This window comes from Grammomys surdaster, unplaced genomic scaffold, assembly GCF_004785775.1.
Source record: "Grammomys surdaster isolate TR1022 unplaced genomic scaffold, NIH_TR_1.0 267, whole genome shotgun sequence".
NCBI lineage: Eukaryota > Metazoa > Chordata > Mammalia > Rodentia > Muridae > Grammomys > Grammomys surdaster.
Window position 1 is genome coordinate 4,228,175 of NW_021604708.1, and position 26,769 is coordinate 4,254,943.

At 41.8% G+C, this 26,769-nt stretch overlaps 3 non-coding genes across 3 annotated transcripts; 1 reads left to right on the top strand and 2 right to left on the bottom strand.

Annotated features, from left to right (window-relative positions):
* Positions 1 to 3,273: 3,273 nt before the first annotated feature.
* Trnak-uuu lies at positions 3,274 to 3,346 on the bottom strand. Its single transcript has one exon. It is a non-coding gene; the product is annotated as a tRNA-Lys (tRNA).
* Positions 3,347 to 4,024: 678 nt separating this feature from the next.
* On the bottom strand, positions 4,025 to 4,096 carry Trnam-cau. The gene has a single exon. It is a non-coding gene; the product is annotated as a tRNA-Met (tRNA).
* A 9,932-nt stretch (positions 4,097 to 14,028) lies between these two features.
* Positions 14,029 to 14,122, top strand: Trnai-uau. Its single transcript has 2 exons — positions 14,029 to 14,066; positions 14,087 to 14,122. It is a non-coding gene; the product is annotated as a tRNA-Ile (tRNA).
* Positions 14,123 to 26,769: the final 12,647 nt, after the last annotated feature.

A 26,769-nucleotide genomic window follows, 5' to 3' on the forward strand; every position in this document is an offset into this window, starting at 1 on the left:
GAGAGAGAGAGAGAGAGAGAGAGAGAGAGAGAGAGAGAGAGAGAGAGAGAGAGAGAGAGATTAGATTGTGGGTCCAAGTGCAGTGGCTCAAGCCTGTAATCCTAAAACACCGGAAGCAGAGGCGGATAGATATCTATAAATACTCAGACCAATCTAGTCTACATATCATGTTCCAAGCTAGCCAGGGCTACAGAGACCCTATCTCCAAAAGACAAAGCAAACAAAAGATGGATTGTAAGTGAGGAGGGACGTGGGAGGAAGTTTGCTTGTGCACTATTAAGAAAGCAAAAAAGACCTGGAGAGATTGTTCAGCCGTTAAAGGCTAAGTTCACACGCCAAACAGCAAACTATTAAATGCTGGCTTGCCTAAGGAAAGGACAAGAATCAGGCTGGCGGGTGAGAGAGGTACTTATGCAGATGATTAACACACGGAAACCACAACTTTCTGAAGACGTTAGAGTAACAGATTAGCCTCCTTCTATGAAAGACACTGCTGGCCTAAATAAAGAGAGAACTATATTATCATGTTTGTGAATAGGGACAAAATGAATATTTCACAGACACTATATCCTCCCAAATTACTATACTCAATATGATTCCAATTAACTTTATTTCCCCCCTCTCTTTTATTGTATTTTTGTTTGTGTGAGACAGGTTCTCTCTATTTCTTTTTTCTTTTCTTTTCTTTCTCTTTCTTTTTCTTTTTTTCTTTTTTTTTTTTTTTGGTTTTTCCAGACAGGGTTTCTCTGTATAGCCCAGGCTGTCCTGGAACTCACTCTGTAGACCAGGCTGGTCTCTATTTCTATATAGTCCTTGCTGTCCTGGAACTCCATATGTAGACCAGTCTAACTTGTCTGTCTCTGCCCACCGAGTGCTGGGATGAATGGTGTGTACCTCACACCCACCTATCCAATTAACTTCCAGACTTTCCCCAAGAATTTAGTAAACTGTTTGCAAATCGTTACTGCTTTATGTATATACTATATTATATTTGTCTCGTTAAAGTACATCCTTCCATGTGTTAAAAGGGTTTACTTAGGAGCTGGGTGTGGTGCTGAGGGGCTGTAGCCTAGGAAGGGTCGCTGGACCTCTTTGTTCTTCTTCCCAGTGTGGCCACCTTGAACATATCGCCTTCGCCAGTCCATTTTTAGTGTGGCTCTTTTAATTGGCTTATTAAGAATAAATGGCAGGACCTTACTTGGCACCGGTTATAACCCTCAAGTTGATAACAATGACCATGAAATGACAAAGACACATTTTTGGGGTGTCTGCCACTCACAGTGACTTGACTGTGAACAGAGAGAAAAAAATGGAAGGTCTCTGGCTGCTGCTGGAGTCATTGACTCAGGTATATTTTTCTATTTCCATTTCAGCAGCGTATGCTGCTTTTTAACCTCTGCTTGGTGAAGCAGAAAAACAAGTGTCGATGCCTTGAAGTACAGCTTTCTTCTGACAAAGAAATCTGAACAACAATTTTGAGATAAATTGTTTGGAATAAAACTTCCATTTTGAATAGTGGTCACATAAAGCTTACATTTTCGAGACCTCCCTGGATAACTAATATTCTTCTTCATGGAGAGTGACTTGGCTGGATATTAACAGAATTACATATGCATCAGTCGTTTGCCCCAGCAATTCCAGTTCTAACAATTTATCTTGAAAATCTATGTCTAACATAAAAGATATTAATTTTTTACTCTGTTGTTATTGGAGAATATTGAAAATAACATGAATGGACAAGCATAGGAGAACGTTTGAATATAATAGACTGCCACTTCTGAACCTTGGAGGACTTCCACTGCTATTAAACCAAACAGCAAGAGGCAGCATAGATGAGTCTCAGCAGAAGACAGGAGGATGGGCCATTCAGTTCCAGTCTTGACTACAGATACAATTGGAGGCCATACATGAGACTCATAATGAAAGAAAGAGGAAAAAAAAAGGTGAAAATAAATGTCTTTGGTGTACTATCTTTGGTCTCAGACGAAGAAGAAATTCTTAGACTGTTTCTTTGTATCTTTTCCTCTATTAAAATAGAGATATAGGATGAAGCCAATGACTGGTATGATTCTTTTGGATGAGTAGGAAGGAATTGGAAAGCAGAGAAAGAAAGGGAGGGGTGCGATGTCACCTTCTTTATCTTTGCTCTACTTCTAACTTTGAAAATGTTACATTTCATGTATGTATAAAAGTAACACACTAGGAAAAAGGACATAGTAAAAGTGACATGGACTGAATTCTTTCATTTCATTTCTCTATTTCTCCTCCTCCTCCTCCTCCTCCTCCTCCTCCTCCTCCTCCTCCTCCTCCTCCTCTTCTTCTTCTTCTTTTGTTTGTTTTTTAAAGACAGACATTCTGTAGCCCCAGCTGGCCTCCAGCTTGTGGTAATCCTTCTGCCTCAGTCTCTCCAATACTAGGCTTACAAGCTTGGGCCATCTTGCCTGGCTAAACCTAATTATTTCAAATGAAAAAGAGTGAGACTGGAAGTGAACACAGTGGACTTGTGAACAGACCATTTAGCTAAAGCTCCTACCACCAGGCTCAAGGGCCTAGATCCACAATGCCGAATCCCCAATACCTTCCCTTTAAGTGACCTGGTCTGGCAGGTTGCACAAAGAAATATGAACTCAAAGGCCAAGATGAATCATTTCAAAGGAATTATTTTGGAGACAGGTTATCACATAGCTCAATGCGGCCTGGAACTCACCGAGCCTTGCTTTATCTGTATTAGTATATGTTAATTATACAGAATGAATTTCATTGTGATGCTTTACATATGTATGCAGCATCCACTCCCCATCCACAGCCTTCTCTTATCTCCTAAGTGAAATGCCGCATTCCAAAACCAGAGCCATAAAACGAGAGCTAAGGCTTCAAGAAACATGGTTTTCCAAAAAAGCAGCCCCCACGCACTGGATCCCAGGGGGTCTAAGGAACAGGCAATGGTACACTTAACAAACAAATAAACAAATAAACAAACAGACACGCAGATTATTGCGTTTGGTGCCAGGTCTTTCTTTTTCCCTATTTTCCACTACAAAAACTGATCCTCAGATCTCCCCCGACCCTCTTTATTATTATTATTAGTAGTAGTAGTATTTTTTTTAAAGAAGTTTTTATATAAGGTCAGGAGAATTTTAAAGGATGAATGACTTTTCTCCTAACTCCACCACTAGATACTTTTACTCGGTTCACTTTTATTTCCTTTGAGGAAAGAAAGTCTCGTTTTGACGGTGGCTTTGGTCTTTTTCTAAGGCAAAAGGATCACCTTTCCGCCTGAACAGGGACTTGAACCCTGGACCCTCAGATTAAAAGTCTGATGCTCTACCGACTGAGCTATCCAGGCTCACGGAAGGCAGTACTTTCTCATCATAAAAGTGACTAAACTACGTGACATGTAACCAAACTTTTTTTTTTTTTTCTGGGAATTCCGTTCAAAACGCTTATTAGTTGCACAGTTATCATGTCTTTATCTCGGGGGAGGGGACGACCAACTTTAGGGTGATATCCCCTCAGGGGAGCACTTAGGTTATGACCCACTCCTTCTCCTTTTCCAACTCTACAGAAGTCACGACCAGTCGTGGCGGGGACAGGTGGTTCCAGTCCCTCATCTTCTGTGCTCTTTCAGACTTGACAGTTTTCTGGAAGCTTACTTAACCCCGAAGCTCTAACCACGCTTCGGTATGTTTGTTACATTTTTTATTTGGTTTTGAGTTTAGTACTCCAGACTGAGCAGGGCCTGGTATAAGCTATGAAGAGTGAGCCAGAGCCAGAGCCTCGTCACAGTGTTAGTTTACAGTCAAGACGCTCTGGACTGAGAGGTAGAGATGGTCACAGAACCTGCAATACAGAAAAAAAAACTCCATGGTGTTCTGTTTCCCAATATGCTGTGATTCTTCAAAGCGTTGAAGATTTCTATATCTCTGTTTTCTGTTTCTACAGTCCTGTTCGTTTCCTTTCTTTTCCGATTGCTCTCAAAATCCCTTGGGCAAGACTACCCAGGCAGTGGAAACAAAACACAAGCTAGCAGAGGATGGTTTCGATCCATCGACCTCTGGGTTATGGGCCCAGCACGCTTCCGCTGCGCCACTCTGCTATCTACAAGATTCTTTTCCCAGTTGTATATGAAAGCACATACTTCGACCAATCCTTTTGTATCCATTTTCTGGAATTTATATCTTTTATCTGGGGTTCACCTTACATTTTCTTTCAAACCTCTTCCTTAAAAAGAGTAACGTGCCTTTGCAATCTGGTTAAGAAAGCCGAATGCCAAAAACCTTCCTAAGAACAAGAAACGCCAAGAAACCTTTCTAAGCCTACTTTATTTGTAATGGTATTACATTGCTTTAAATTAACAAATTTAAATAGAATTCAGATCCACCGTCTCACACCGCTTTCGGTCTCAGCCTGGGTACTGGACTTCTTATATCCTCTTGTTCTCCCTATACATCTAGAAACCCTGATTGTCGCTTCCTTCTCACACTCCCTTACTTCTTTGCTTTGGGAAGTCTGTGACATGCAATTGCTCTTATGATTTTTTCCCCATTATTCTTTTCTCTCTTGGTGTACGGAGGATTCAACTCAGGGCTAAGTAAATCCTCTACCATTGAGTTATATTCATACACACACACACACACACACACACACACGTGTTTCTTGTAGCCCGGCTTGACCTCAAATTTGGTATGCAGCCAAAGCTTGAACTCTTGGTCCTCCAGCCTCCACTTTCCCTCTTCTAGTTAGAAGTCCATGCTGTCCTGACCTGCCCTATTAAAATTTTTATATTGATCCAGGGTTTTTCAAAATTGCCTAGGTTGGCCTTGAACTTGAGCTCCTCCTGCCTCTGGGACTTTAAGTATACATTAAAAAAAATTCTTTTTGTTTTTCAAGATAAGGTTTCCTGTGTAGTCCTGGTTGTCCTGGAACTCATACTGTACAGAGGCTGGCTTCGAACACACCGACATACACCTGTCTCTGTCTCCCAAGTGTAGAGAATAAAGGCAAACTTCTTAATTAACCATAATATCTTTTTTTTTGTTTTCTGTTTTGAGGGTCACTTTGTAGCCTAGACTTGAAATTTCAAGAATCCTCCTGCCTCAGCTTACTGAATGATAGGACTGCACACATGACCCAAAACAATTTTGTTTTATTTTTAAACTTGTGTCTTATAGGCTAAACTGAAATGGTAGCACTTGCACAGTATGGTGTGCTAGTCAAAGCCTCAATCCCTTTTAAGGGAGAAGGGAGTACAGGAGTCAGCCTTCCCTGTCTGCCTGCAGTTCTAAGCTTCCTTGAGAGTCTATGCCTAGAGGTTATAGAGTTAGGAGCCAATGCTTCTCAGGGTGAGGCATAGTGGCCTTTGCCCCTGCCATCAGCGGGTATCCTACATGGCATTGGCAAGATAGGTCTCCTGATCCTGCTTATGTTTCCTTAAGCACTAGGGTTACGAGTGTGCATCACCATGCCTGGACTTACATTCAGAATTTCAACAGAACTTTCCATCCCTTTTCAGGGCTGTGCATTTTGTTTTTCTCTGGGGCTGGAGTCACACAGCTGCTCTGCTGATATATTTCCTGCTGTTTACTTCTCTGTCTTGAGCTTCCCAGCTCTCTTTTTCTTACACTTCAGCACATATGTCCCGGCTGCTCAGCAGTTATGGTCAGGGGATTCAAGGGAAGAATCTGGAGCCCTAAGTTTGACATCTCAGTGTTACTTAAACTAGTTAGTTCCTCACTAGCTTTTGTGGATATGGTCCTGGGCATACACTGAAATGACTTTAAAGTGGATTGTCTTCCAGCAGGGTCATAAAATACAAACATTTAAAAGATGCCAATGAAGGATGTCTGTAAGAATTAAATATAGGAAAGAAATGTTGAGTTCTGGTCCTGGCAGAAGACATCTTCATTTTTTTAGTGAAGTGAGAAGTGATTTTCTGTTAAATTACTATTTCTTGTATTAGCCTACAAAGTAATAGATTTCACTACAGCATCTTCATACACATGCATCATTATTTGGTTCTATTTTGTTCCCTTCCTAGTCTCTTCCTTCTCCTTCTGAGTCCTTCTCCCTTCTGCTCTCATGACAGACACATTACCTGTTGCTTTCTGTAAGTGTGATCTCTCTCTCTCCTCTCTCTCTCTCTCTCTCTCTCTCTCTCTCTCTCTCTTTCTCTCTCTCTCTTCTGTCTTTCTCCTTCTTTTCCTTTTTCTTCTTCTCTTTTTTTTTCTTTTTCTTTTTGTCTTTGTTCTTTGATACAAGGTTTCTCTTTGTAATGCTGACTGTTCTGGAATTGAATCTGTAGGCCAGGCTGGCTTGGAAATTCTAGATCTGCCTGATTCTGCCTCCCAAGGACTGGGACACCACTGACTGGTAAGAGTGATATTTTCAATGAGCCTTCCCCACTCTCCCTGCAACTCACTTTTCTCCTCCTCTTCTTCCTATTTATTTATTTGTTTATTTATTTATTTATTTCAGGTTTTTTCTGTATTCTAGGGTACCCTCAAGCTCAGGACAAGTCTCCTGGCTTAGCCCCCTGAGTGCTGGGATTATCTGAGAAACAGGTTCTTAAAGCTAGCAAACCTACTTATCTACATTAATGTTAGGTTCCTTTATCAGGAGCACAGATGAGATAAAGGAATACGGAAAATTGGAATGTTCCTGGGAGTCTCCCCTGAGATCCTTTAAAAAACAAAACAAAAAAGTTTCTGTCGGTAACAAACGATGCACTGTCACACACCGTATTTTCCAAGTCTCCATTTGATAACTCCTTTTGGCCACTAATTTTTACAAAACATATAGTGTATTCTTCATTCATGCTGTTTTCAAACTGCTGGCTTTCATCACTGCTAAGAACAAATAAAACAGAACCACCTATGTCCTGAGACATGCTGAGTTCAGACTTGCATAATTTGCAATCATATCCAAGAACTACACCGCTTTGGCTTTTCTTGTTTTTGCTGATATCTACATTTGTAGGCTCATTCTTACTGTCTCCACAGTCACTGAACTGTGTCATTTGTTTTTATACTGTGCCCCCATCTTCATTAAATCTGTACATTTTTACAACTGAAAATATGTGAGCTAATACTTTCATTATAGCTTCACAATTTGAACATGAAGGGTGTGATACAGCGTGGTTGGTTTGGGTGGTTAAGTGATTCTGAGAAACTGTCTTCTAAAGGCTGGAGTTGTGAATTCCTATTCAGTTATGAACCTTTTGCATTAATTTCCTTTTCCTTTATTATTTCAATGTCCTCTTTATCCAGACTCTTCCAGTTCTTCTTTCTGGTTTCTGTAGGAGGTGCAACATCTGTCCATTTTTTTCTTCTCTTACATGCAAATGCTGGTGGTTTTGTACTGTTAGTATGTCTTTTCTTCAGAATTTCTTTGAATAGAAATCAAAATCTTGAGTGGTGTTATTACAGACATTTGTTATATTTATCTAAGAAAGTTGTCTTGATGGCAGCTGAGAAAGAGAACAAACAAATTGAGAATAGCAGGGTTATGAGGAGATAGAACAGCTGGATTGGCTGCACAGGGGCGGTGTGTGCTGTGAGCTGGAAGGAATTTATAGCAGGGTAGGGGAGGAGATGAGCGGGCTAGGACACTAACATAAACTTTGGGACGTGCAACAGGTACCTGTGTTACTGAAGGAACCTGGCACCATGGGTAGCCATATGATCCTTCTGCTGTACAGGCCAGTATCTGCACCCCTGCATTCACAGATCTCCCATGATTTACTTATTTCCTGCTATAATCTTAGTATCTTTCTTCTGTATATTCCTGGCTGTTCTCCTTGATGGAATTCTAGAGGGCTAAATAACTCAGCAGCAGGTAGAGCTTCTGCACAGGATTCCTGATTTGGCTCTCTTTGAGATTTTTCTTCTGCTTCTTGTTATTTCTGTGGAAGATACTAGCCCAGAAATCTCTGAAGCATGTGGATCTACTTGAGAGACAACTGCTTTAACAAGAGGTTCATGTTGAAGGGTTATTTACTGCCTTTTCCTAACACCAGACTGGGGGGCGGGGGCAGTTCGAATCTGCCTTTTCCTAGTTATTACTATAATGCAATCCTGGACTTTAAGCACAGGAACAATTGGAAGCCTGTCCTTCAGCAGTTGGTTCCGTTATCTCTGGGGTGAGCCTGTAGTCTTGCCTTTTGTCTTCTTAGAGAGGACTGAACTTTGTTTCCCAGCAGTTTGTGCTTTTGTTGTTGGGTATTTAGGAGCAGAACTGTTACGCTGGGAGCTTTCTGGGGCAACTTGGAGCCTGGTCCAAGATTGACTAGACCTAGAAACCAGGACTTACTTTTATTAATTTAACTATTGTCAGGTCCCAAGGAAACTCCAATTCCTTGAGCCCCAAAAGGCAGTCCGAATATCCAGAAATGAGCTCAACCTGGACAATAAAAGGATTTTTATTGGTTAGATAAAAGCCAGCATTCCTCAGGGACCTGTAAAGCTGATTCCCCTGTACCAAAAAGAGTCATCATTTTTCCTTACTTCTGGAAAAAGGGACATATGGCTACTCATGGAGCCAGGCTCCTTCAGAATCACAAGTACCTGTCACACATTCCAAAGTCTACACCAGTGTCCTAGCCTGTCTCACCGCTATAAACTCCTTCCAGCTCACAGACCTGTCCCCACAACCCAAGGGCTCTTTCTCCTTATAACCCTGCTATTCACTATTTATTGTCTCTGTCTCTGTCTCTGTCCCTGTCTCTGTCTCTGTCCTTATCTGTCTGTCTCTCTCTCTCTTTTTCTCCCTCCTCTCTTCCTGCTTTTCTCAGTGTTTCCTCTCTTCTCCATCCCTCACAGCTAACCCTGGCCATGTCCAGCCTGCTGGTCGTGTTCAGTCTACTTCTTTGCCTCTCTGCTCCGGACTCTTTTAGATGCTTTTGACTGTTCTTTCTCTCTTATCTCCAATAAAACCCTTAACCATACCTCAGAGTGCTCATATAAGCAGTCTATTTAACTATATTCTTTGCCAGTTTTTTTTTTTTTAAAAAAAAACATGATGTCACTATGAGAGAGTAGGAGTTAGACAGACTCTTAGGTAGGTGGACAGATAAGAAGGGAGGTCATAGCTAGGTAATAAAGGAGGAGAACTTCCAAAATGGCCAACTTCTTTCTCACCCTCCTGACCTGACTGGCACATAATCCTGTTAGTTTAAAAAAAAAGCCTTGTAGGCTTGTCTCCACCAGTGGGGGTGGGGTAGGGGACAGGGTTAGAGTAGCTCAACAAGAGTGAGTGTGAGGCCTGACAGGACATGTTGCACATAATTGTCAGCCAAACAACCATCAATCATTCTTCAAACTGACCAACTCTAAATCAGGGAGGAAAACTATACAGAGACTTTAAAACTCTAGCCCTTGAGAAGAAACTGGATTTTTTTGTGGATTTTTGTTGTTGGTGGTGGTGGTTTGTTTGTTTTTATTTTTGACATTCTCAGTTTCCCTTCTTTCCCTTTGCATTATAGGGGGGTCTTTTTCTCTCTGTGTCTACTGCATGTGTGTGTTTCCTCACCCTCCACGACTGCCTTTCTTCTACTGATGACTCTGTTTGCTGCTGCTGCCTGCAGTGTTTGAGAGATTTTTCTGCTGGTACCCATTGCACTCAGAATTTTCCCTTTTAATTCTTTGTCAGAGAAAATGAATCTGATTAAAACCCATAGACTGGATCATCGAAGTAGCTCAGGCTAGACTTGAAGTTAAGACCTTCAGCTTCAGCATGGGTTGTAAATATGGATGTGTGTGTGTGTGTGTGTGTGTGTGTGTGTGTGTGGCCAGTCATACTTTGCTAATGGTGGACAATTTCCCTATTTATTTCTTGGGACATGACTTTTAGAAGCATCATGTGCTCATAAGCTCTTTCCAAATGGAAAAGGGATCTTACTCTGGAGATAAGAAAACATCCATCCAATCATGCCATATGTTTAAAAGAGAAGGAATTTGGACCAAGGAGATGGCTTAGAGGGAAAGGTACTGGTGGCCAAGTCATTCCCCAGACCTATATGTTGGAAGGAAAGAAACAACAAGTTGCCCCCTGATCTTCACATGTGCCCCCTCCAAACAAAGATAAATAAGGCAGAAATAAATAAGTATGAAAAATTTAAATCTGTGTGTCTTCCAGCATTCCCACCACTGGATATTCTTATTTAATGCTCTATATCAGCATACTGGTAATTTTTAATATTATTTCCTCCCCCTCCTGCATTTTTGGTCAATAGTGATGAAAGTGGAAAAGCAAGTTTGACATTTTTATGAAATAACTTTTCATCTTTTTGACAATCATCACTTTTCATTCTTCTCTTTGTATACATAATTAGTAGCCACATGTTAAAGGAAGGTCCTAAAATGTAAGTGCCTCCTGAAGCCGCTGAACACAATAAAAAACTGAAAGTTTAAAAGGTAATGGGGAGGGGCACTTACCATGTTCATATTTTTGAATGCCTGATCTCCAGTTGGTGGAACTCTTTAGGGAGGATTAGATGGCCTTGTTGGAGGAAGGATGGCTTTAAGGTTTCAAAGAACCATGCCATTCCCAGTTATCATTCTCTCTGTCTCTGCCGCTGCCTCTCTGACTATTTGTCTCCCTGTCTCTGTCTCTGTCTCTGTCTGTCTCTCCCTCCCCCCCTTTCCCTCCATCTCATACTTATAGATCAGATGTAAGCCCTCAGCTACTGTTTCAACACCATGCCTGCTCACTTGCTGCCGTGGTCCCTGCCATGATAGTCATGGATTAATGGCCTACAACTATGAGCCCCAAATTAAATGTTTTCTTTTATAAGTTCCCTTAGTCATGGTGTTTTGCTCTGTAAATAAAAAAGAATTAAGACAGTGCCACACACCAGTGGGATGCAGAAGAGGTGGAGAAAGCAGGACACTCACAAATTTGAGGCTAGCCTGAGCTACACATTTTAATGTCTACAGAGATTAAAGGCTCTATGTGACTCTGGAGCCACATAGTATGACTGTCTCAAACAAGCAAGTAAGAGAACAAACAACAACAGAATAAAAAATAAAAAATAAAATAATTAAAAAAAAAAAAGGAGAAAGAGGGCAACCAGGCATTGAACATCAATCTTAGTTAAGCAAGAATACTTTATTGAATATACACTCCAAGACTGGTTGATCAGAATCACAAAAGGGAATAACTTAATTGTAGCACCAGTCTGTCCTCAGGAAAGGCATTTTATAGGAAAAAACAGGTTCAAAGGTTTAAAAGCAAGCAGTGAAGTGGTGCAACGTTTTTTGGCTAACTAGATAAAGTATTATCAACTATCCTTTCAGCTGATTGGTCCTAGGTGAAGAGGGGTAGGTGTACAGGTAGTGAATGGGGGAGGTGAGTTCCAGTACATTGAGATAACAGAGTACAAGTGATTCAGCCATAACTTTTGGCTTATTTGTAGCATTCTTTTTGTTTTGTTTTGTTTTGTTTTCAAGACAGGGTTTCTCTCTGTAGCCCTGGCTGTCCTGGAACTCACTCTGTAGACCAGGCTAGCCTCGAACTCTCAAACTCAGAAATCCGCCTGCCTCTGCCTCCCAAGTGCTGGGATTAATATTTGTAGCATTCTTCAGAGTCAGCTATGGATAATTACTCCTGGGAAGTGGAATCTGAGAACCTGAACTTAATTTCACCTTGGAGCAAAATGGAGGCTGAATACAAAATGGCTACAGTTATGTTAAAAGGAGCAGGCCTCAACAGGCATAAAGGTGCATGCTTTTAATCTCAACACTAGGGAGGCAGAGGCAGGAGGATTAATGTGAGTTCAAGACTAGCCTAGTCAACATTCAAGGTCCAATCCAGCTGGGGGCTGAGTGAGATCCTGGCTCAAAAGCAGAAGGGGGCTAAAAGAAGGTTGGAGATGTAGCTCAGTGGTAGAGTGCTTGCTTAATACTCTGTGGGACCCTAGGTCGGAGCTACACAGGCACACACATATATAATGTATCATTATATATGTTATATTATAATATATAATCTTTAAAACCCTTGTTTCCTTGTTAAATGAGTCTTTAAGGTAGCTCAAAGTGGATGGGGAGTATTACTAAATGACTCATGTTGGAGTCCTACTTCCTTCTGATTGTGAAGTAAGAAGTAAGATTTTATTAATCTCATAAAATCTATAGTATCCTGACTTCTTACAGGTCTAACCTGTCATTAAAAATATTTAGTATATGGGGAGAGGACAATTTTCTTAGGGAGAAACTTAAAAACTGGTATTATATTAAAACTTATTTTTTTTAAAGATTTATTTGTGTACTTTATGTATATTGGTGTTTTGTCTGCATATACATCTGCAAACCAGAAGGCAGCATCTGATTCCATAGCACTACAGCTATAGATGGTTGTGAGGGCCCATGTGTGTGCTGAGAATTAAACCTTGGTCCTCTAGAAGAGCAGCCAGTACTCTTCATCATTGACTATTTTTTCCAGTTCCTGAAAGTTATTATTTTTTTATTTATTTACTCATATGTGTATACCATGGCGTACATGTGGAGGTCAGAAGACAGCCCTGAGTGCTGGGTCTCTCCTTTTACAATGTGGTTCCCAAGGATTGAACCCATGGCAAGAGTCATCTTTCCAGCCCTGTTCTTGATTATCTAAGTTTCGGTATAATATACACTTTTGTTTGGTGATCAGTCACAATTTTGAGACTTGTGATGCCCTAGTCTCCGTTGTTATAATACCTTGCATATTTTCCTCATTCTCTGGATGCCTGGGCTCAAGCTCTTCTCAGAATGTTGAGGGTAGTTAGTGTCTGTTGTTAACAACTCCCACTCCTCCAGGTGCCACCTGGGCCCGAGAGTGAACTTGAAACGAGCGGTTAACAGTGCGGCGTATAGGCTAGTAATAACACGCAGGTGCAGTCCGTTCAACAGTATGTAATACAAAAGGGCCTCTATCCATCTCCCCATCCCCCATCAGAGACAGGAGGATCAGCAAGCAGTTCAAAGCCAGTAAGTTGGAGGCCAGCCTGGGTTCCATAGAATCGTGTTGCCAAAACGTAAAGTAACAGCATCAATAATTTAAAATTATATAAAATTTACAAACACTACACATATAAATGCCTAAATGACAATGCAGTAAGTGTCAGCTGTTGACGTGGCACCTTTTTATTTTCTTCATTGTGTCTGCATGAAGAAAGTTGGTCACATCTATGACTCTTGATCCTGTATCTCAGGTGTCAGGGGTCAGGAGTGGGCAGGCTATTCCTTTCCCTAACAATTATGAGGTGTGACAAGAATCTTGCAAAAAACAACAACAAAACAAAACAAAACAAAACAAAAAACAAGAAGAGCTGCTGTGGCAGGTATACAATTACTTGGGGAGCAAAGCAAGCAAGCAAACAAACAAACAAACAAACAAACAAACAAACAAACTCGTTCTGCCTTTCCTACTGGTACTTCTGCTTGAGCCTGTTGAGTGCTGGGATTTACAAGCATGAGCTACCACACCCAGCTAGGAAATTTAACCTCTATAATTAGGCTCCCCAGAAATAAAAGGAAGCAGGTGTGTGACACAGAAACATACTCTCTGATATGATCTTCTGAAGAAGATCAGGCAGGAGAAGCTACTGATGTGCGCAAGACTCCGTCCTATTTGCGCGCTGCACAAATGAGGAATGGTGGTCCTCAGGTTTTCTTAAGAGCGCTAGACCAGGAAGCTCTGCGATACAGAATAGGCTTTTCAGGTAAGATGACTACGGTTCAGGAGGGAAATTCAGGGAGCAGGGAAGCGACCTCGGTAATTTCCAGGCTGCGGAGGCAGGCGGGCTCTGCGTTTTGTTCCTGATCTAGACAGCAGCATCTTGCTCCAGCAGGTGCGCAGGAATGCTGTGAGTCTATCCATCAGCTTTCGCCTTCCACAAAAACCTTTGGGTGAATGCTAGTCCCATTTGAACCCGGGAAAGGTCACGTGGATACTTCCAGACTCCTGGATGCTCTACAAAGGAAGGATGCTTTCCTAGCCAGGCGCGCTCCCGCGCATCCCTCTGTAGAGTGTGCACAGCCATCGCAGAGAAAGCATGCTCCAGTGGCGCAATCGGTTAGCGCGCGGTACTTATACAGCAGTATATGTGCGGGTGATGCCGAGGTTGTGAGTTCGAGCCTCACCTGGAGCATGTTTTCTTCCCTTTCCGCCTCAAACACGTTTGGAAATGCATTTTTCCTTCCAAGAAAACAAGAAATGGTAATATTTTCCGTAATGATAACACATAAAGTCTTTGATGAAGGGTATCTGATCCATATCAAACGTAGAAGTAAAACCAGGAGTCAATAGGTTAAATTAATTAAGCCTGTACGCCAATTTCTAGAAAAGCAGAAAGAGGCTCATCGTTTCCCCTTCCCCCACTCCATCCCAGCATAGGATTCTTCAGCTTTTGGCATCTGAATCAGTACCTGGTAATGCCATCACTGATCTTATGTTCTGCTATTTTCACAAGGCTTGCCACGAGGCCTAAACCTACAATTGTGCTGAGTCCAGCCTTACCATCTGTTTTAGAAAAGCCTGCCCGGATAACAACCATGTATTGGAGAGGCTGAGGCGGGAAGACTGCCGGAGATGAAGGCCAGTTGGGATACAAATCGGAGTTCTAGGCCAGCTGGGATACAGAGTGAGATAAATTTAACCATCCCATCTCTGTCTCTTGTCAGTTTGGCTCATATAAACATCTCCAGAAAAAATACTTTATCGGGTAATAAAGAAAATAACAAAATCGCAATCCACCTAACATGAATGAATTAGTCTACATACAAATGATAATGGGCTAACCCTTGGAGATGCCATTCTGGGACAGACAGCTATGCTTAGTTATTCAAGATAAGATTGCTTCTGGTTCAGATCAAGGTTCCTGATGGTTCCGAGCAGGATCAAGATGAGTTAACCTTAACAAATTCTATCTGGAATCTGCCAGAGGGTGTCCTGATACTGGAGTAGGAAATTCTATTCTGAAATGAGTGTGCTCAGAGTCTCAAAAGTTTGAGTCCCTGGTGACCTATGCCTGTTTGGTGCTGATAGCCAGGCTCCAAAAGAAACAAATCATATAGGTGTCCCACCATATGGGACCCACAGCCACTGATGTGCCTGCTGGCCATGCCTCCGTGTAGAAACTTGCTTTGCTGCCTTGCTGTGTGTCTGATTAATTCTTCAGACACTTTCTTATATCTATGGGGAATTCCCTCACAGATTGAACATCACCATCTGGTCAACCCTGTTCCAAGCATGGTAACTCCTTCCCCAGAAAAGGAAGTAAAGTACTTACATGATGTTTATTGTTCACCTGATATCATGTAACTTAAAATTTATGGAGTAGAGTGAACAATACTTGAGTGGTAGGAAGTTATTGATAACTTTTGAGAGAGGAAATGAAAGATAATTAATATATGTGTACATACAAAGGTATTTATAGCAAAACAAAGGAGAAATGTTTATGAAAATGATAGTCTTTCATTTGTTTTTTGTTTGTTTTGAGACAGGGTCTCTTTACATAGTCCAGGTTGTCCTAGAACTCACTATGTGTCCAGGCTATCCTCAAATTCAGAGATTTGCCTACCTCTTGCTTCTGAGTGCTGGGATTCAAGGTGTACACCACTATACCTGGCTGTTTTGTTTTGTTTTCTGAAACAGGGTTTTCATGTAGAACAGCCCTGGCTATCCTGGAACTCACTTTGTAGACCATACTGACCTCAAACTCACAGAGATTCACCTGACTCTGCCTCCAGAGTGCTGGGATTAGAGGGGAGTACCACGACCCCTTAGCTTTTTAAATATTTTTAAGTTTTCTTTGTATGTATGGGTGTTTTGTTTACATGTATGTCTGTGTATCACATGCTTGCCTGGTACCCCTGAAAGACAGAGGCGCGTGTTAGATCACCTAGAACGGGAGTTACAGGTGGTTGTAGGCCTCCATTCATATGGTTACTGGGAATAGAAATTAGGTTCTCTGGAGGAATACAAGCAATGGTGAGCAGTTCTGTCAGAGTCTTCTTTGCAGTAGCTCATCATGTATGTGATCATAACTGCTATTTTATAATATCTTCCTCCAGTACTTTCTGTGTCCCTTGGACTTTTACCAAATGTTTTTTTTTTCTAATAACAGATCTTTACCTTCATTTTCCTGATGGGTCTGGGCATCAACTCTAATCACAAAGCACAGTACTTCTAAGAACTAGCCCAAAGAATCTCGTGTGTTCTAATCACACCCTCCTTACCCTTTAGTGAATTAATAATCCACATTCCTCTTGGTAAACCATTCTAGTCAAACCAACTGCCTTCTTGGTCTGTTGGCATGAGAAAGCGAAATGACTGGGTGGGAGTCTTATCTCCCAGGTCAGAAGCCTTATTGTTACATCTTTTAAGGGAAGTATCCCTCCATCAGAGCTCAGATTCCAAGCCAGAAGAACATGCAGTTGTGAGAACAGGGACCAAGTGGCTCTTTAAGAGTCACCGTGAGTGGTGCCAATTTTATTTTTATTTGTTTATTCTAGATCTCTAAATACTGGTTGTGAGCAAAATAGTACTACATACCAGATGGTGACTCAGAACACACATAACCATCTAGAAAGTCTTGTCCCAGCCCTGCAAGGAAGGAATTGACTCCTAGCTAGTGTCACCCATCAAACCAGCTGCTTCAGGGTGATGGGGAATGGATAAGACCAGAGAACTGACAAGTGTGGGCCAGTTGCCAAACTATTTTAGTGGCAAAACAAGTCTCTGACCAGAAGCGTGATGTCTAGAAGATGAAGGCAGCAAACAGGTGATTTCTAAGCCACACCTACTGGTGTTGGCAGAAGCCCTGCAGAGAATTGAAGGTGAGTTTGTATCCACATTTACATATATTTCAGCAAGAACGAAAGCCTTACCTTCTCGTGACTGAAGTGGATAAATGCAATCAAACTTGCCTTTGGGTATCTGACTTATGACCTATAGAGAAGAATCTCGACGTTGGTTCTGTTGTGGAGAGATAAGACACTGAGACGTAGGAATTGTGTGAAAGTCAATATTGCCGAATCTATGCAAAACCTGTATCTGGCTTGAAATAGTGGTTCATGTCTCTAATCTCTAGACAGAGACGGGCAGATCTCTGTGAATCTGAGGCCTGCTTGGTCTACGTAGTGAGTTCCAAACCAGTCAGGGCTACATAGAGAGAGACACTGTCTCATACAACATCAAACTCTGTATCTGTGTCACTATAGCCATTTTATTCATGAGTCCATGGATAATGATATGAGTGACAGAGGAAAGTTGGCTGGTGGTGCTCACAGGACAGGTCATGCTATCCATAGCGAGCAAAGGAGGCCTCGTGCACACAGATGAGCATTGGAGAAGCCAGGAAGTTAAACACACAGCTTACCTCCTCAATGGAACCAGGTGCACAGCTGCTTTTCCTGGAATGCCAGGAATGATGGCGTTTTACAACCTTTGCTGTCTGATGAGAAAGGCTCTGTCCATATCTCCCAGAATTTACTCACCCCAAACAATATCCTTTCCCTTTAAAACCCTTCCTGTTAGGCTATAAACCCCATCCTTATGAGTGATGTCACTTGTGCTTCACAACAGCCCAAGGGACTTCATTGTTATCTTAGGGCCAGGCTAATCCTGACTCTCACGAGGCATTCTTTCTACCTCAGTCATTTTAAACTAGATTCTTATCTAGAGCATTGTTTCTAGGTCAACAAGAAACCATCTTACAGATAAAAGACAGGCGTTCGGTTTAAGAACTTCAATGTTTTAAGCTTTGTGCTACTCATGGGGCTAAGTGAATTGTTACCTGAATACTTTTCCCTGAAATTGTGCTGTTCGTAAATATGGCTATAGTAAAATAATCTGGGCCAGACTAGAAGTCCTGGTCCAGCAGCAGTTACAGTAAAATCAGGTTGAGCCATTTTTCCTGCCTGCTGTAAAGCCTGCAGGGGAATCACCACACCTGTCCACTGAATTACTAACAGCTTCTACTGGATTTACCCTTTAGTGATTATTCTACATGTAACACAAATATCTGGTTTTCCCCCCAATTCACAGAGGTCTAACCACATATTTTCCATCTAAATATCATGGATCTCTTAATCATGTTCCAAATCTTTGGTCTCCTAGCTAAAGCATTAGCCACACCTCGGGAACTGGTTACATAATTATACATCTGGCTCTTGCCAAGTAAAGTGCTTGACCAGTTAGCTCACTGCCCACACTTATGGCGAGTGAGATTTCTTTTTTTTTTTTTTTTTTTGGTTTTTCAAGACAGGGTTTCTCTGTTTAGCCCTGGCTGTCCTGGAACTCACTCTGTAGACCAGGCTGCCCTCGAACTCAGAAATCCGCCTGCCTCTGCCTCCCAAGTGCTGGGATTAAAGGCGTGCGCCACCACTGCCCGGCTGCGAGTGAGATTTCTTACAACACTAAGTTGCAGAATGTCCCAGGTAGAGAGTAAAGTGCTGCAGCCGCCCACTTTCTGTTGTTGCCCGCATACAATGTACAGTCGCGTATAAACAGAGACCCGAGACTTCTCTTCCTCCATCAGCTGATTGTAGAGAACAGCAGGTGAGGGACAAGGGCAAGTAGCGAGAGCAAAGTCATCACGTGAGTGATACTGTGGGTGCTTTCTTCTTTACGGAAATCACAAAGTGAATTTAGGATCTGAGAATGCATGGAACTCTTCCACTGGGTGGTGGAGTATGGTTGTGCAGAGCCACCTTTCTGTCTTGATCAGTCGGGTGACATCATTTCATCATAGGAGCTCTGCTTGCATGGTAACTTGGTAGCCCATAGCCGAGTGGTCACTTTCCACTGAGACTCATTAGAAAGCGGTGGTGGTTAATCTTGGCCATCAGCTTGCAGGACCTAGGATCACCTGGGAGACAAGTCTTTGGGCATATATCTATGAGAAGGTTTCTAGGTCAGGTTAATGGAAGAGGGTAGACTCACCTAAATGTGGTCAGTACCGATCTATAGAACAGGCCTCGGACTGCTTAAAAAAGAGAAAGCCAACTGAGCGTGAGCATTCATTGCTCTCTGCATTTTGACTGTGGGGATGGTGTGAACAGACACCTCCTGTCACCATATCTTCTCCACCATGATGGAGATTGCTGTATTAAAAACTAAAAATAGTTTGATTTTACCAAATGAAGACCCAGGAGCTAGATGTGTTGAAAGCCTGCTAGCTCAGAGAAACAGAGAAAGCGCCTAGCTGACCTTCCTATTCTACCGATGTCACAGAAGGAAATAGCTCCTTCTCCTTCTCTGCCCTGTCTTAAATAACCTTCAACTCACTGCTCCTAGAAATCAACTGTATCAGCACAGAGAGATCCAAGGGGCCTAGGGTACATCTTGAGGCAGCAGGAGAATTTGGTAGCATTGTCCATGTAATGATGGTTTTGTAGGCATGGAAGTTGCAAGACTGAGGAGGGTCATGAAGTCTTGTTCAGAGAACCACTGAGGTAAACAATGTTGTGACAGGGTTAGAGTCTCTGCAAGGATGTCCCTAAAAGGAGTTGTGAGGGTGAAATTTAGGCTGTAATGGAAGCTCTGGGGTATTAAAAATGCCAGGACCATGGAATATATGTAGGGAAAGTTGTAGTCATAGAATGGAGCAGGCCTAAGGGAGAACTTTGTATGCTACAGGACTCAGAGCAGCAGGAGCAGGCTGTTCACTTCCATTGGAGTCTGGGTGGTTCTGTCCCAAGCGCCAGGTGCTATACTGAAGTTGCAGGATTTGGTGCTTTCTGTGCTGCGCTTTGGTCTTACTTTGCTTTGATCTTTTTGTGTTATAGACTCATTTCTCCCTTTTGGAATGTGAATACATAATCTGTGCTATTGTATATCAGAATGTTGTAATTTTATTTTGATCATGCAGGAGTTTACAGTTAAGAGATTGCCTGGATCTCAGAAGTGACTCCACACTAATGATTTTGAACAGTGCTGGGACTGTTACAGATGCCAAGGACTTTGGAAATGGACTGAATATGTTTCGAACTATGAGATGGGCGTAAGGTTCTGGTGACAGATGACGTTTTGGTGTCAAGTTGACAAGGGTAGAATTGTGATAGCTAAATCTTGATTGTCGCTGGGCAGTGGTGGCACATGCCTTTAATCCCCGCACTTGGGAGGCAGAGGCAGGTCGATTTCTGAGTTCGAGGCCAGCCTGGTCTACAGTGTGAATTCCAGGTCAGCCAGGGCTACACAGAGAAACCCTGTCTGAAAAAACCAATAAATAAATAAATAAATAAATAAATAAATAAATCTTTATTGTCGACTTGACAGAATGTAGAATCACTTTGGAGACAAGTCTCTGTACATGTAGTCATGTAATTCCTCCAGAAGATCAAAACAGCCAGTAACTGGGGACCAAACATTGGAATGCTTGAACTGTGGTGGGAGATCTCATTCAAAACACTATACCTTACTGGATCTGTTGGAGACCCTTCTTTTCTGGGCACCATTCCAACGAGCAGTTTTCTAAGTCACAGGATTGGGCTTGAGTGACAAACCTAAGTATGGAATGTGCTGCCTCCCAAATGCAAAAGGTCCGGTAGGTATCAGGCTTTGTTTTTGGTTCTAGGAGGGTCCAGTGCAGTAATTTACTCATGTCTCTAGGTTTCCCCAACATGTATCACACCATTGGGTTTCTAATAGGATTCCATAGGTAAAAGATTGCTAAGTTTTGGCTGGATGTATTTCTCCACATCTGAAACACAATATCTTTGCAGAAAGTATACTTCTCACTCATCTGCTATGCCCGTATACCATCATAATGGATGGAAATATCAGTTACTTTTCTCCTTGCTCTGATCAAATACCTCACAGGTAGCAGCTTAATGGAAGAAGAGTTTGTTTGGGCTTGTAGTTCAGGGCCAACATTTCACTGTGTTGGTGAGGCATAGTGGTGGGATCAGCTCCCGCTCCCGACCCTGGCAGCAGGACACTGCTTGCTCTTACCTTACTGTCTGGAAGCAGAGGCTGGTGCTGTCATCTGGCTCTTTTCTTTTCCACATTTTAGTCAGTCAGGAACCATAGCCCATGATACAGTGCTGTGACCAAGCCAGCTCAGTCAGTCAGCAGGTTCTCCAGGGCAGGAGCGAGGATTAAAAAGAAAAAAGACAATTACACAACACTGTAGCATGACCCCAGCCAGTTCTGAGGCTGAAGCGGGTTTATTTTTTCCCAACCTGCTTTTATACCACTTTAATTGCATGTAAGTAATAAGGTCAGTTCTAGGATAAGGGACAAGCAAGACAATAAACACAAAGTCAAGGAACAAGCAAGGCAATAAACAAAGTCCCCTTGATCACTGATTCTGGGGGCTTATCAAGATATCTGAGCCTACTTCCCGGTCCTAGTCCAAAGTCAAACTTGCCTGAAGCCTACTTCTTTGTTCTAGCCTCAAATCAGATTCCTGTCTGAGCTTACTTCCGTGTCCAGGCCCAGTGTCAAATTCTTGCCTGAAACTTACTTCCTTTTCCTGGCCCAATGTCAAATTCCTGCCAAATGGCCCCAAAAACTCTCTACAGTACTGCTCACATGAGGGGAGTCTAGTCCCTCTCAGTTAATCTTCTCTAAAATTTGTCATAGATTCAATGCTGTGCTTCACCGGTGTCTCTCAATTTAGCTGTGATAGAACTATCATGTGATTTTTTAAAAATTTCTTTGATTAGAACAACTCTACAGTCGGACAGCGGTGGTGCACGCCTTTAATCCCAGCACTTGGGAGGCAGAGGCAGGAGGATTTCTGAGTTCGAGGCCAGCCTGCTCTACAGAGTGAGTTCCAGGACAGCCATCCCTACACAGAGAAACCCTGTCTCGAAAAAACAAAACAAAACAAAAAAAAACAAAAAACAAAAAAACAAAAAGAACAACTCTACAAATATCAATTCTTTTGAATTGAACACAGAGCCAAGCATATTGCTGTCCTGTAGACATATTTAAAAGAAATGCCCACAGGTTCAGAAAACGTTACACTCAAATCCAGCCTCCCTCCTGAGCATTCTGTCCCCCATGTGTTTTCTAGATGATATAACAGGGAAGAAAAGTAAGAAAACTTTGCTTTCTAGAACCTAAATTCTATAAGGAAGACAGAAAACATAAGCAATGATACATCCTGGGCATATTCCAACTTAGAAGACCTAGGCAGGAAAATCTAATTTCAGGGCAGCTTGGAGCTATGTAGTACCCTATGTTAAAAGTATATAGTGCACACACACACACACAGAGTTACTATGATAACAATTAGATGTATATTTAGATGAATTCTTTTTTGTTGTTGTTGTTTGGTTGGTTTTGTTTGTTTGTTTGTTTGTTTTTCTCTTTCTTTCTTTCTTTTTTTTTTTTTTTCTGAGACAGGGTTTCTCTGTGTAGCCCTGGCTGTCCTGGAACTCACTCTGTAGATCAGGCTGGCCTCGAACTCAGAAATCTGCCTGCCTCTGCTGGGATTAAAGGCGTGCACCACCACTGCCTGGCTAGATGAGTCCTTAAATAAGGACAATTTCTGTAGAAAAAATAGAAATCTATTAATAAAGCATAGACTATGTATGAAGTGCTACTTCTCTCTCTCTCTCTTTTCTTTTGAGATGGGATCTCTATGTAGTCCTTGCTATCTGTTTTGGAACTTGCTATTTAGCTGACCTGGAACTTACAGAGATTTACTGGCTCTTGAGTGCTGGAATTAAAGGTATATGTCACCACATCCAGCCCCGAGATGCTACTTTGTATTAGGCCGTAACCTAAGCTTTCTCTAAACAATCAGCATTTAAGCAGAAATATCATTTAAAAACAAAGGAGGAAAAATCCTGCATATGGTTAGTACGTGAATGTGGCCCCAAACCATGGCAAAGCAGAAAGAAGTTGTTAATGAAGAATTTTCAACTGAAGACTTTTTAAAAAGTACTTTAAAGTAAAGGTAAAAGTAAAGGGTAGCACATGTCCATAATCCTAGCACTCAGCAGGCCTAGGCAGAAGATTACCAGTTATTTAGGGAAGAGGCTGGGGGAACTGAAGAGAAGGCCAATCTCTAGGAGGGAAAGGTTTAGGGTGGAGGTGGGGTGAAAAGTGCTGAGGGTACTGAATAAGATTTGTTCCAGGTTTCTGTGAGACCTAACACAGGGAAGATTGGGAAAAGGAATAGGGAAAGTGGGTTAATGGGAACAAAGGATAATAATACATAGTTTATATGCTAACTTTAAAAATCATTTTTAAAAAGTTAGTTGGGAATAATGGCTCTCGCCTATATGTCAGTAGTTTAGTGGCTGAGGCAGGAAGATCAAGGTGAGCTCAAAGCCAGTTTGGGCCACAGAGTGAGATTTTGTTTCATAAAACTAAGAAAGCTGAACACTGTGAAGCATGTCTATACTAGCAGCATCAGATGAGGAGGAAGAGGAGAAGGAGGAGGAGGAAGAGGAAGAAGAAGAAGAGAAGGAGGAAGAGGAAGAAGAGGAGGGGATGATGGGGAGGGGGAGGAGGCCAGCTACAAGTTGAAGGCTATTCTGGTGTACACAGTAGGTTCAGCTATCACAGCATCCCTAGTCAAATAGCTAAACTCAAGTACTGACAATGGTAGGTGCTGGCTGAGCTCCATATAATGAGTTCTCATAGAACGTTTAGAAGCATCTCATAATGTTAAATATAGATACGTATCTTACAACACAGAAATTTCTTCTATCTGTCTGCTTGCCAGTCTGACAAATGAGTGCTTATGTTCACCCAAAGTCATGTGCAAGATGGATAAGGTAGTGATTTTTATAATAGTTTTGGCTGGAGACAACCCAGTGGATAAATACATTGTAGCAGATCTGGAAAGTAGAAGTTGATGAGAAAGAAGACAAGTTTTGTTGTTGTTGCTCATTTTTATCACAGGCCTGAACTACTACACCTAGCTTAGACAGTCTGTTTTTACAGTCATAAGCATAGATAAGGCCTATAATCCTAGCATTAGGAGAGGAAGGAGAATTGGGACCTCAGAGTCCTTCTCTTCCATGTATAGGTGTTCAAGGCTAGCCCCAGGTGACTTCAGGCCTTGTCACAAACAAACAAGCACCCACAAAATGAACAGCAACACTAATACAACCAACAAAAGAAAGTACATAACAAATAATACAAATTTCGGAGATAATATTGGTTGAAAACAAACACACAAAAAATGCAGATTCTGTTTGGTTTAATATATATGAAGTTATCAAATTAAAACAGCTACCAGAGGCGATGAGAAGGCTCAGGATGTGGGTACCGTGTGGAAGGTATGGAATGAGAGGGAATTGGAGGTAGGACAGGGATCTAAGCCTGTAAAATTCATTAAGTGACAAACACATTCAGGGTTTTTACTCTGTAATCTGCTCTTAGTAGAATAGAAAAATTGAATGAGAAAGAGATTTTTGGGTGCTCAATTAGATGATCCTAAATGATCTTATAAAAGCTGGGAAGATTTATAGAGGAAGCCTTGACTCACCAACCATGGGGACATGGATTGCTCCTCCATGTACAGATCTTTTCCCTCCTTTCTATCACAGTCTTGAAACTGGGTGGGTTACTCCATTTCATAGCTTTTAAACTTATTTTCTTATTTATTTTTCTAAAATTAATTTTGTTGACATTTTAAAATTAATTTAAAAAATGTATTCTATTTTTAATTAAAATAAAATTTTATTCAGTTAGGGGCTTCCTCCTTGGGGAAAACTAATCCTACATCTCTCATCAGTCTTTAATTGTTTGAAGTTCTTCATCTAGGGGTAGGTAGGGCCCCATAAGATTTCTTCCCTCCATGTTGGTATGTCAGCCGGTGCTGCCATTGCTCAGATCTTGTTTAGGCAGCCATATTGTTGAGAATTCATAGATGTAGCTTCTCTGTCATAATCTAGATTGCAGCAGACTTCTTGGTCCTCTGACTCTTACCATCTTTCCACTCCCTCTCCACGATGTCCCCGAGCCTTTGGTGTAGGGATTGTAGGTTACAGATGCATCTCTTGGGGTTGGGCACCCCACAGCCAGTTGTTCTTTGCATTTTGATCAGTTGTGGATTTTTGTAATGGTTTCTGTCCACCGCAAAAAAAGAAGCTTCTTCGATGAGGGGTGAAAGCTACACTTGTTTATGGGTATAAAGATAAGTATTTAGAATGTGCTTAGGAATTATAGTGGTTTAGGAAAGAGACCGTAAAAGGTTGTCCTCTAAACTCAATGACCTCACCAGCATGTGTAATTGGCTAGGTTACAGCAGTAGGCTAAATTGTCCTCCAGTTGAGGGGGTCTTAAGTCAGGCTGTTGATTATTGCCAAAATATAGGCATCACAGCTAGGTAGGACCATTGAGTGCTTCCCTCCTTTGGCAGCGGCGTACATAGCATCTTCTAGTACCGTGAAGCTAGTTCTCAAGGAGGAGGCTTTTGAGTCAGATCAGATACAATCCTGAGTCCTGAAGTACATGCTGTCTTCTGCAATAGGGGCTTATTTTCAACCTCTGGAAGCATCCGAGAGCAACAACAGCCTGTATTGTTGGAGAATCTTTTGGATTTCCCTAACCAACAACTCAAAAAGAGAGTTTTTATACCTGGTGGGGGAGTTTTTGTTAGATAGTTTATGATGCTTGGGGGAATCATTATCACCCCATCACTTCATGTGTTGTAACTTCATTTAAACACACACACTCGCGTGCGCGCGCGCACACACACACGTGCACATGTATGTAATTTTAGGTAAATATAAAATAATATGATCCCTGTATTTTTTCAAGCAATCTTAGTATTAGTTATCCCTCCTCTGCATCTCCTTTTGAACTGACCTCCCACCCCCTTTCCAACTAACCCCACTACCCTGCCCCCGCTTTTCGATTTTCCCCTTCACATTATCTGTCTCCTGTGAATCCTGCTAATTGTTTTGACAATAAAGTAAGCAAACACAGTTTTTGTAATGGAATGTCTACAAAAGGAAGTGCAGACTGTAGGAAATTTTTGCTTCAAAGAAAGAAGAAAGACAGAGAAACAGTGTGAGAGGACCATTAGACTGGAGAGACGGAGAGACAGGTCGTAACAAAAGTTTGATCCAGAAATGTTTGGGGCTAGACTGGAGGTGGTGGGATATAGACTTTTTCTCACTCCCCTAGCCAGGGTCAAACCAGACAAGGCCAGTATGGACTAGCAGAGCTTCTGGCGAGGCAGTAGTCTAAGAACCGGCACTTGATATTACCCACCCCATATGTTTGTGGTCAAATATTTCAAATATTTCAGTGGGTATCTTAAGCTCACTGTCATGTGACCTAGGAGAAAAAAAACTCCAAAAGAAATATTAGCCCAAGGGTTAAGTCGTTCTGTATCCAGGTTCAGTGTGCTGTAAGGAAGGAGATAACATCTATTTAGAGAAGTTGTTCAAACTGGGTCACATTTGAAACTTTTAAACTTTAATAAACTTTGTGGTTTAGCCCAAGCTAACTGCTTTTCATTGGTTCCTGTAGTCTGCTTGCTTTCTCTTGCTTGCCCAGCAATAAACTTTGTGTAAAAGACTGTTTTTCACAGAAAGAAATGCGCATATTTCTTTCCAGAGTAGACGTGCCACCCGGCTGTCAGCTTAATAAACTCTTGAGACTATTCCCGCTTGGCGTTTGTTGTCTCATTGGGTTTGGGCTCGGTGTTCAGGCCATTGCAACTGTAACTCTGGTGCCCTTTACTGCTTGTTTTATGCTTCGCTGTCTGAGGGATACAAAAAGAGTTGTACCGTTGATAAACACGCTGGCAGCACTTCTGACTCCAGCTTTGGACTCTTCCTTTTTTGAATCAGTCTCTCTCTCCCTCCCTCGCCCCCT